The sequence below is a fragment of the Botryllus schlosseri genome, unplaced genomic scaffold, assembly GCF_051294905.1.
Source record: "Botryllus schlosseri isolate E-star unplaced genomic scaffold, Bs_hap1 Bs17a, whole genome shotgun sequence".
NCBI classification, from domain to species: domain Eukaryota; kingdom Metazoa; phylum Chordata; class Ascidiacea; order Stolidobranchia; family Styelidae; genus Botryllus; species Botryllus schlosseri.
In genome coordinates, this window is record NW_027648626.1 from 491,601 (window position 1) to 504,303 (window position 12,703).

At 41.2% G+C, this 12,703-nt stretch overlaps 1 long non-coding RNA gene across 1 annotated transcript; it reads left to right on the top strand.

Moving 5' to 3' along the window:
* Nucleotides 1-9,056: 9,056 nt before the first annotated feature.
* Nucleotides 9,057-10,791, top strand: LOC145459619 (uncharacterized). The gene is made up of 3 exons (XR_013921486.1): nucleotides 9,057-9,180; nucleotides 9,507-9,626; nucleotides 10,417-10,791. It is a non-coding gene; the product is annotated as an uncharacterized LOC145459619 (long non-coding RNA).
* Nucleotides 10,792-12,703: the final 1,912 nt, after the last annotated feature.

A 12,703-nucleotide genomic window follows, 5' to 3' on the forward strand; every position in this document is an offset into this window, starting at 1 on the left:
CGAGCATCGCTCAATGCGTGTGTTTCGAACAATGTCTCGTCATCCGTTTTTGATGTACTATGTGTGCGAGTAGGGAACTTGAACATATGCGACGTTTACATACCCCCGGACTGTGAAACTACAGCTAGTGACTTTAGAATATTTGACTCTTTGTCATCACGCTCCATTATATGCGGCGACTTCAATGTGCACCATTCTTCATGGAGTCACTCGACAAATGCACGTGGCAACCAACTCTGCGAAATAATGGATAAAAACGACCTTGTCCTGTTGAATTCATCGTCACCCACTCGTATGAATATTGCGTGTGATGCCGTCCATCGTTGGTCACTTCTTGACCTGTCGATGTCGTCTCGGGACATTGAGGCGAGATGTGCCACAACAGTAACCGACCAGCTCGTAGGTAGTGATCACGTTGTAGTCCAGACCACATACAATAATAGGGCGTCGTGCAATTCGTCAAAACGAAGATGGGATTACAGTAAGGCGAACTGGTCAGCCTTCTCGGCTGCTGCGGATTTCCACCTCCAATCCAACTTCGTTGCTATGGGGGAAATTGAAGGACTCACCCGCCATTTCACAAATAGCCTACTTTTAGCGGCGGGAGAGTCGATCCCACGGCCGAAAATATCAACGAAAATAGCCGTACCTTGGTGGAACGTGGAATGTACTCGTGCTGTGCGCAGGAAAAGGGCTGCTTACTTGAAAATGAAACGTACTTTTCACATTCGAGACGTGATCGCCTTCAAACGTATGAGAGCCGAATGTCGAAAAACCATCCTTTCTGCTAAACGCAAATGTTGGGAGGATTTTTGTGGTACATTGGACTCCCGTACGCAGATGTCGAAAGATCTATGTCGGGGATGCATGCGTTCAATTCCATACCAACGCTGAAATCGAACGGCTCCATTTCACAAAATAACAAAACCAAAGCTAATACACTGGCTTCACAATTCGCTAAAACGAGCAGCTCCGACAACTACCCAGCAGGATTTCGTATAACGAAAGCTAACTTTGAAAACACGGTTCATCTTACCGCTGACAACGAACCAGATCGGCACAGGAATTCGAACATAAACATCGAATTCACTCTTGACGAACTAAATCAAGCTTTGCGTACCCGAAAATCCACTTCACCCGGGGAGGACTCCATAGGGTATGCGATGTTAAAAAATCTATCATCCTCCGGTCGCACCGATCTTTTGAAACTATACAATGCATCCTGGGAGACGGGGAAATTGCCAGTCTCGTGGAAACATGCTATAGTCTGCCCAAAAAGGGTAAAGATCCTATACCTCGGCGGACTCGTACCGCCCTATATCTCTCACGAGTCACAGTTGTAAAGTCATGGAAGTAATGGTCACCAATTGCTTAAGATGGGATTTGGAGTCAAAAAATCTGATACATCCCTCACAGTCCGGCTTCCGGCGTGGTCGAAGCACCCTGGACCACATACTGCGTCTCCATGACACGATTTACAAGAATATCCATCATCAGCGGTCGGTGGTAGCGGTATTCTTAGACATCAGTCGAGCCTACGATATGGTGTGGCGCCAAGCACTTCTGTACAAACTATACCAACTCGGAATACGCGGACACATGCACCGATGGATTACAAATTTCCTTTCTGACAGAACTTTCCAGGTGACCGTAGGAAACACTCTTTCCGACAGTTACGTGCTGCAGAACGGCATACCCCAGGGAAGTGTTCTCAGCCCTTTGCTGTTTGCGGTCATGATCAACGATTTACCGAGCTCGTTAGGCCATCGGTCTGAGCATGCGGTGTTCGCAGATGACTGCGCTGTTTGGGATAGCTGTCTTCTTATCCAGCCCCTCTTGTCTTCCATTCAATCATCACTCGATGTAAAAAGCGACTGGTGTTCCAGATGGGGGTTTACCATCAGTAAGGCCAAGACCGTAGGCATGCTGTTCATGAAGAAAAGGAAAATTCCTCGACTCATCTTGAAAACTGGTGACCATGAACTTGAATTTGTCGACACCTACAAATATTTGGGTATCACGTTTGACAAATTGCTTAACTATAAGCAACATATCGATACGATATCCAAAAAGTGCTCCAACAGACTCAATCTAATCAGAGTCGTGACTGGCACCGCATGGGGAGCGAGTAAAAAACCATTGCTGCAGCTTTTCAGGGCGCTGATACGCTCACTCATTGACTATGGGTTACCAGCATATTACTTCGCCCCAAAAAAGTATCTGGACAAGTTACGCACCATACGAAATCAAGCTCTCCGCCTCTGCTGCGGAGCAATGCGGAGCATCCCCATTTGTGCACTGGAAGCATCATGTGACGAACTTCCTCTCCATCTACGCCACAAACAGCTTAGCCTTAACTAACGCTGCCACCTCTGATCTGATTACAGTTCTTTTAGTGGAGAATTTCCGTCCAACAGAAACTGCTTGACTTCCGCCCTCAACTCAAATAGACGAGTGAGCACACGTCTTCTCGAGAGCCGCCTTACTTCTGCATGAAGTAAAAGATGATGATGTTGTGCACCAATGCTATCAAGCAAAGCCTCAAAAAGCCGCTAATGCAATGCTCGGCCACGTATATCATTTATATTTCCCACTGTGCCGTTCAGAAATTCTCAAAGGTCAATACATCGCTGTTTGCTAGACTCCATAATAATGTCGATTTTCCAGAAATTTAACGGTCAAATTTATTTGGATTTTAACTAAAGCTTTCTTAGCATTCGCATACAACTGGTCTGGGAGGCTCGACACTTACAGGACAAACAATTGTTTGTACACAACAATTTATCTGTACCAGCATCGGTTGTGATCATAAACGCCGGACGCAGGTATGCTGGGTATAGCGCGCATACCCAGACAAGTGTTTGGGTATGCGTCTACCCAGAATTCCGCTAGTCATGTAACCGCCTAAACTAGCTGGTGACTTGTGTGAATTAGAAAGACGCAATTTGTTTCGTTTCTATACTGCTGCTCAGGTGAGATATTAGCACCATTACATTGATCGAACGTAAGGAATGATAGAAGACGGGACGCTAGACCTAGACCTCGATGTTACAGATTTCAATTTCCACGTGCGAAATGTAGTGATTGTCACGTGCTTTGTATTAATATGATATCTGACGCGGCGGCCGGAACTATTGCTTCTGCGTCGATTGTGCTGTCATACTGACTCTCAAGACGGAAGCGATAATAACTGCACCTCGCTGTTTTGTAGTTGCATTTTCACGACTACGATACACAGGATATACTACATACGTATCGAAATTGATTCACCGTAGTCGAGACGTTGGCTACCAATGTCAGTCAGTGGATAAGCATTTGCTAAATAAATTACAGTATGAAGTTATTATTTCATGTCCTTGGTAATGTACAAGGTTTCATCACCTTGCATTTTGTGATTAAGATACAAAAACTGCAATATGTCTTGCGGACCGGCAAGAATGTTGCCACGAACCGGCGGTTGAGAACCACTGCTCTAGAGCAGTGGTTCTCAACCGCCGGTCCGCGACGACATTCCTGCCGGTCCGCCAGGTATATTACAATTTTATACCTTAATTCCAAGATACAATGTTGAAGGCGATAAGTACAGAACAGATACGAGCTCATCGCTAAACAGCGCAGTTTGCGCGATCATTCGTTTTCAATTCATTCATTTTGTGTAGAGCCGTCACTGGGGCACTCCAAACCGCCCAATTGGAGAGGGGCCGAGCTTGAAAAGGGCCCAAAATTATTTTGCAAAATGAACATAAATCATAGCGTGTTTTTTTTAAAGAACTTTTTCCAACACTTTTCAATTTCTTTTCGTGCTTTGCGCGATTTAGTGTCACTGAATGCCTTGCATGTTAGGTTCCCTTCTCCGAGAAATACGCATGATTTATAGAAATAGGCATTTCCGCGCCAGCCATTAGCGCGCCACGACGTACCAACACATAATTAGGTTTACGCTAACATGTGACTCCGAAAGGCCGGGTTGTAATGACTCCAGTCATGACTCGACTCGAGTCACGGTATTCGGATGACGCGACTTGATTCGAGACGATGTACATGATTCGAACCAAGTCATATGACTCGAGACTCGGACGGCCAGGACCGACATTTCATTGTAATTTCGAATAATATTAAAGCAACCACATGCAATATTGGGATCTCGTCTATCCGTACTCGTACTTGAAAATGCGACCAAAAACCGCTGAAATTGAAGAAAATTAGGATATTATTAATGCGAACCATTCGTTATCATCAAACAGAGTTCTAAAAAGTGGGTTTAACAAGACTTTAACTGGGAACTGAAGAGTCAACAAAATGACTTGGACTCGGACTCGAGTCATAATACCATGACTCGGACTTGACCCTCTGCTCCCTGACTTGGACTCGGACTTGACTCCGTGGTAAATTGAAAATGACTATAGATTTGATTCGAGTCAAAATTAATAAAAGTGAGATTGACTTGTGACTCGAAGCCTTGTGAGTTGGTTACAACCAATCCGAAAGGTGTGCCAAAATTTCGGCAGCGAGAAAACCGATTGAGTCATGAATGATTAAAAATTTTCGCTATTGGCGCGATTAAGCTACATAAACTTTCTCCTTACACTGAGTAGAATGAATGTGCTCACTAGTACAGGTGAAAACCTCGACTCAACAGCAGGGTCTGGGGCCTAAGCCCCCGGAATTTTTGCTTATCGGCTTGTGGGGGCCCAAGACCAACGTTTTTTTTGGGGGGGGGGCTGACGAAGTCCTTTTTCGGTCCGGTTCCTTGCATGGCCGGTATAGCTGCTGTAAGGTGTTTTCTTGCGGTACGCATTGTATTCGTATAGCTGCCAGAATAGCCTGCATCTGGTGGTAGTGGGCAATGAGCAAGGTAGCACGACAATGAGCTTGATTCGACTATGAAACGCTTCTTCTCTCGATATTGTCAAAAGGAAAAATATTATTCGAGTTGGCGTGGTCGGTTAAACCCACGACCTTCGGCGCAAAAGACTGTAAACGACTCTCGGCGGTATCACGTTTATCTGAACAAGGCAATTCTACTTCGACTCAGCAGACTCACTACCATAAAATGTCACTCTCTAGCACCATATAATTGCAAAAAAACGGTTGCATACTCTACATTTTGGCTTCATATCAATTTTGAAAGTTCACCGGTCCGCCAGACATTTTTTGAAATTTGACCGGTCCGCGGGGTGAAAAATGTTGAGAACCACTGCTCTAGAGCATACTACGATAACGCAAATATTGATTTTTTTCGTAAACAGTTTTAACAATATTTGACCTAATGCGATAATTTTGAAATTTATTTTGAAATTGTTTGAAAAGCCAAAAATTATCACCGTACTTATCATATATAACCAATTGCAGTAGCTGGACAAAGGGGTGGAAAACCTAGAATGCGCATTATTGTGACTCGAAATCATCTCTTTACAGCCAATGATATTCCTAGGGTATACCTAGTATCCATATCAGACGAGTAGCTTAAATATGGAATCTTTGATGGATCTCAGATTCGACTACGGGCTTTGGATTACAATTTCATATTCTAGGATGTAGTAAATAAGACTTTTTGGAAGATCGCAAAGTACCCAACTACAAATAGTTGGCCCGGAAATCGGTATCTGCATATGGAAACCTTGGTGTAAACATGAGCATTAAATCTGGCTTCCTGTTCAGTCATCTTGATATATTTTGTGATAATATTGTTGATTAGAGTAAATAGAAAAAGGAAAGGTTCCACCAATTCACCAAAACAACATAAGAAAGCTAGTAATGCAGATACGACGAACATATTATGGCAGACTATGGCTGGAAGTCTGGAACCTTTCGAAAAACTGCACTAAGCTGCATAAAACAGAGAAGAGTACAAGAACCAATTTGGCTGATTAGTTGATGATATTATATTCCAAATGATTATTTCGAATTTTAAATAGGTGGTTGATATGAAACTGAGTCAATTAATGCAACGTTTTTTTTCGTATTTAGGTAAATACTTAGAGACATGCTTGAAGTTTATTTATGTACATGATATCCGTGAAAGTCTCAATTTGTGGGTTCGGTATTTAGTTACTTTGGCTGGGAATAAATATAACTGTGACAGCGAAACGATTCTGGGACGGCTTCAAAGAATTTTATACGTGATTTCGATGAATGGGATTCTAAAGGGTAGTGGAGAAATAGTTTTTAATATGCCAGCTTTGTGTTTGTCTTGTATCTAGGCCTACTGAAGTTGCGAAATCAGAACTTTCAATCCCATGATACAAACAATTCATATGACTTCGACATTCGGTACAATGACCTCAAGGTCGAAAATTGTTGCAAAGATTTATGCGCTTGCGCTAAATCCCCAATCCAGTATTATTAGTTGCTGTGGTGCCGTATACTTCCACGAGATAATTGATAATCTAGCATTTATGTATATTTTTATGTAAAATAATAAGACCTGCCGATGTATCGTAAATCATAATCAAATGCACTTCAGTCCAAGTTAATGAACACACTATTCCACTTCATTCAAGATATATGAATACTTGGTTACCCCAGCTTTGACCTTCATGTATTATTTAATCGGAATGTTTTCGTTGATTTTAGCCGTGCATTATCATTGTATGCGTAACAGGGGACAAAAGATGCCATTTTATATTTGTATATAGCGACTCAATACGTGTCACTACGTCTCATCAGAGTAGGCTTGAAAGAACAAATAAGCCGCACATGGTGCGATAATATGAATAAATGTATTGAGTAAATTCCATAACTAAACTTCCGCTAAATCTACAATGTTCTAGACCAGGGGTGGGCAATTATTTTCCTCCGCGGGCCAAATGATGTGCCAAATGGTGTCAGCGCTTGATTATCACGTGGCTTCACCGTGACGTTTCTTCTGCCGAGCTTTGCCAGGTTCATGAGCACTTGAGCGTGGAGTGATTGTGTTGTCATAAGTCATCGGATGTTGTTTACCCCTGCGCACTTGGTTTGAATTATATTCCGACCATACCGGAAAATTGTATTTTCGAGATTATGGAGTTGAAAGGGAATATGAATGAAGTTCTTCGTTGAGATAAGTTGAACAAGAGATATTATTTAAATTTTTTACCTGCGTGCTTAGATGTGTAGTGATGGTCAAATGGTTTTTCGAATAGCAGTTCAGTCACTTTAACTGTATGTTTGCGTTAGGCTTCTAAAATAGGACTTGATAAAAATAAATGCTTATAGTCTTCCGTGGCCTGAAATGTCAGATTGACGGCTTGTCAAGTTAATAGTGCTCTGAACGCAATGCGTACTACCGGTCCATTGATATTTTAATTCTAAGCCGCGGAAGAGTGTCGGTACCCCGCACCGAATCTTAGCGTGTTGTGGTTATGGTTTTGACATCATTTGTTAGTGCATTCATTAATGTATTCTCAACCCATCTATTTTCTCTGTCTGCAATATCTGTGACTGAATTTACAATCATGGATGTTCATTACAACGGCAGGCATTTCAACTGTTCAGCCAAATACTATATCTTGTAATAATCTCTGATTAAAATTTGTGATATTCATTTCAGTTAATCTACGAGTTATTTTGTTGCTATATTTAGCCATTATTTCACGATGCAAACTGAAGCCATGAAGTCATTGCGATATGCCTAAATATCAGTATAAGTCTGATGGTGAATTGAAAAGAATGCAGTGTTGGCGAAGGTAGTAGTTCATAAAATATCGTCCTCTAAGCATTGGTTCAACCTGCAGTGACAATGGCCGTGATCAGCCGATTATCACTGCTAAAGATATCAGGCTGACAGTAGATCGCGCGAATATGAGGCCAGTGGAATTACCCAGATATCGGAGACTACGCCAAGCCTAAACTTGGGAGAAAATCATTTACATTGGCCTCTGAATGAAGTAGCGCGCCACACAGTGAGCAGGCTGGTGATGGTATAGTTGCGCGTTGCTTGACCCTATTCTTCCCGCCAAGGCACAGACTTGTCTGATAAACCAGATTCTTTCTGCATTTCAATTCAAGAACAGGAATAGTTGTATCAAACTTGTCCCGGAAAGAAGATCTCTCTGCATCTCGACTGAAATCAATATGTCATTTTATGCATTTTATATGGCTGTCTGTCAGTATTTGACCGGTATGCTCGTGGTGGATTTTATTAAAACTGAAGCTATAATGAAAACATATTGTCACATCGTGATGTCTTACCACATAAGGGTCAGTACGTATGCCAGAATACAACAATGATTCAGGTAGCGATAGGGCTAATAGCGGTTGTGAGCTGCAGTAGCGAGAGGGTTAACGGACGGCAACAACGGGTTAATGAGTCTGCGGCAGAAGTGCGAAAATTGTTTCTTTTGAAGCATCATTTTGACATCGAATGCGCATAATACGCCAGTCGATCGCGTCCCGTTTTGTTGACTGGGATATAGTAATCGCGAGCACTGATTGACTAGTTTTACGAATTAGGGATTTGGAAATGTATCACACCTAACAATCTGAAACACATACCGTATAATGCGTAATGTATTTTGAATCTGGATTACGCATATGAGGTACATAGGCAGCGTAATCGTGGATTATTTATGAACAGGCTTCAAACTATACGAATTTCCTGCTCAGTAGATACAGCCTATGGTTTTATTCATTTAAAAAGCAAGTTTTTATGTTTTGAATTCTAAGCAACCTTTCGCGGGCCGCACAGAATAGCTTCGCGGGCCCTACTTTGCCCAGGTCTGTTCTAGATAGCTCCGTGACCCATCCCATAATGCTCCACAGCCCATTGGTTGAAAATCCCTGCTATTGCATCACCAATATGAAGTCACATTGTCAGCTCTAATGCCCGATCACCCAATTTTTCGACCTTCTGTCACGGGTAAATGTATATATTCGTCAACAGAGCTGGGTAGGCCTACATGTTTATATACAGCAATAGAGAGTTTCCCCGTTAATAACCAACATTTTAAATAGCCCCTCCCAAATTGATTAATGCCATATGTAAAGTTCATGATAAAACTATATATCGTATATATCCATTTGGCGGTAAACATACTGGTATGCAAGATTGGTTTCACTGAGAAATTTACTTCACAGATAATTCTTGCTCGGCTTATCCAGATACGTGCAAACATAATGGAACTTGTCATAGCAAACTCGGAATACCAGGTTACAACTGCAGCTGCGGCCTAGGATATTACGGAATTAACTGTACAGGTAGGTATTTAAGCCTTATATTCAACACAAGAGCTGAAAACTTAACACGTTCTTTGGATCAATCTATTAATATGAGATTTCGCAATGGCAAATTGGTCGTTGAGCGAGCGTTCAATGGAGTTAGATCTCGGATCGCAGATACAAATCGACTACGTACCGAAAATGGACATGTTTATTTGTGTGCTACTTATCATTCTAATCCAGCTTAAGAAATATTTCCTCAAATTCAATGATATCAATTATTGTTCTTCGTCGCAACTGGAATGTCAGAGTCTTTAGGCAAATAAGCACATAATTAATCACTCGCCAAATAATTTATTTTACAGCCAATTATTGCACGGTAAACCCGGATACCTGTAATAATAACGGAGATTGCTATAGTGATATTGGAACAACAAGTTATAATTGCAACTGTAACACAGGATATTACGGAACGAATTGTACGGGTAGGCATATAGGAAATTGATAGTTTCATTGAGACGATGCACCCAGAGATAGTCCAAGGAACCAGCGTGAGTAGTCGTGTAGAAGAAGCAAAATATGAAATTTACACTGAATTATGATTCGAAGTATCAATTTGCAAAGCATCATGGCAAAGCTACTACGGGTAGAAGTGACAAATGAAGGTCTGAAATTCACTTGAGCAAGAAGTTTGAAAGAGGATATTTGTTCGAGTGATTAAACATACTTTTAGCAGTTAATCGGAGTTGGCTAGGTATGGAATTACATAGTGCATCGTCGCGAGTAACAAAACTGACATATGACTGTGCGTGTGCATCCTATTTCGAAAATGTGTTTAGATATTGTGATACATTTCCCCGACTTTCACAAGCAAGATTCTGTAAGGTAAGACTTGGGGTCGTCTGAACGTATAACCATTTTAGTTAGTACCAACGTTAAATGTACCAATGTTAACATCACAGCTAAGCAATAAACATGGAGATATTAGGTTGGGTGAAACCGGATCTTGAATCGGAAAATAATTTTTGTTATTCTTTTGACTCGTTATAAAATATAGTCAGGCAGTACCTGAATTTGGACCAATCGAAGTGTTCCAGACAATTTATTACAATTATATATTATAAAGCGGAACAGCCGGAAGGCCACGGTCCGTATATATACTATATAGCTTAAGAAGTACAGCATAAACCACCATATATCTACATACATATTTATGACTTAATACCATATCCTTGAATTATAATAGTCTTTCATATATTCAATAACTTTTTACAGAGGGATATTGCGAGGCGTATGACAATCCATGCGAAAATGGGGCGAAATGTGTAAACGACCACACAGATTATTTGTACAGATGCGATTGTCGACCAGAATACGACGGAAGAAATTGCAGCAGTAAGACAGTACCAATTTTAAAACATACTTTTCCAGGTGTCATTGTATCATAACCTTGGGATATTTAGTTATCAGGCCAGTAGCCTATATCAGATAATCGAAAGCGCACCGCCAATAAACTATATGTATATATATTTGAAGGTGGTTTGTATAAATACATCTGGGTTTTCAATCAACACCTATGCGTCAATCAGCGTCAATACAAGGATGAGACGGATTAATACTGTACAGATCCCTAGCAGTACCAGTATAAGTGTTCAGTATACCAGATTAAAAAATATAAAAATGCTCCCGAGATGAATACATTAAATCAGTGATTCCTAAACGCGGCTCAGAGATCCATATGTGGTTCCCAGCTAGCCTTCTTGCGGCTCCCATTGACGTTTGAAAATCCCACAAAAATATTAAAAAATGAATTTGTAACTAACTTGTTTGTTTTTTGGGGTATTCATGGTGTTTGTCGACTACTGTGGTCATTTACACCAGGCCGATATTCTTTGTATTTTTCCGTAACTGCCGACTTATAGCACGGCCCACCTCTAGGCTTTTGTAAGACACCGCTGACGCGGATGAGGTGGCGAGGAGGAGCCTAGGTAAACCTCCAACACTTAGATATCGGAATTCGGAAGTCGACCTCGGTCGGACTCGAACCCGCACCCTTGCTTGGCTTGGAATCTGAAGTCTATAATTAAGGGTGCAGCACAATTCTTCTGCTGTCTAGTAGGGGAGATGTGGTACCGATGGATCACTGGGACCGAAAATACTTTGAAAATTCTCTATGATAATTCCATGATTGCACTCCGTGAACTTGTCTACAATTGCATGCTGGCAAAATCTTTCCTCACATACAAAAAAATTCGACGTGCGCGAGCTATGGGGTCTCTCACAGATGATTTTTGTTTTGGGGGGTCTAAACTAAATTTAGATCGACATATACATTTTTCTTTGTAACCTTCAACACGAACAAACCAGCAATCATTTTTATTGTGAAGTGTAGGGCTTGTATCAGGCTATATAATGGCACCTATTATTTTTTTCAGTACTTTCCTCGAGTGGACTTTTTTTCGATTCATGTATAAAATTCGTAGGGTGGGGACCGATGATACAATAGCCAAATCAAGCAAAATAATCAAGCATACTAATCATGAAACAAATGAAACATACCTACGTACAGAAAATCTTTATCTAATAATTGCATATGATGTTTTATCGCTATAACGAGGTATTTGGAAGTCACACTGTGGATTTTCGGGCAATATGTATGTACCCACAAATTTATAAGTTCGAGCCTGAATCGAAACGTGATTTTATGACAACATTTGAGTTAATATTTATTCTATTTTTTGACAGTTGCGACCAAACATTCTTCTTTGGCTTGCTGCAGCTTAGATTAAAATGCTGAGCAAGAAAAGTAGTCACATTTGAGTTATTTAGGGTATATGTGTCATAGGTCCCCGGGTCGTGTGTCATTGGACCCACCGGGTGGGGACCGATGACACGTTCGAGCAACAAATTTTGAACGTCCATAAATATTTTTTGAAAAGACGGATATTCATGTATATGTGCGCGATAGGTAGAGCTTGTATCGAAGTGCTGAGCCAGCAAAAGATCTGCTGTTTTCGGCTGAACATTTCGGGGCCAGCGATCATTTTCCAATTTTTGATCCATCGGTACCACATCTCCCCTACCGAGTCATCAAATATTTTGTTACTCAACTCACGCCAAAAAGTATGCTCACACTGAACTGCGTCCGGTTTGGCACTCAAATTTAAATCAGCTCACCACCAGACACAAGTGCAGATGGTGTTACAACAGATTTTCAAACAGGATCTGACCATCAAACAAATGGATCATTGGATGCTTACAAAATGCTTATCAGCAACTTTATTGATGAGCTCAACCACCGAACTGAAGGAATGCTTGCTTTTGTGGTCACGATGAAAATCTTTTCAAATCCTACTGCAGTTAATGTGGCCACTGCCCGTAGTAATTTTCAACCTGAGTTGCTAGACCTGCAGTCAGATATCGAGCTCACGCAATTATTTAAAATTGAAGACTTTCTTGAATTTCGGAGTCAAGTTCCATAGGGAAAGTATCCCAACTTGATAATCAATTTCCAGAAAAAGCGTTTCTCTATCATGATCAACTTATGTATGTGAATCACGTT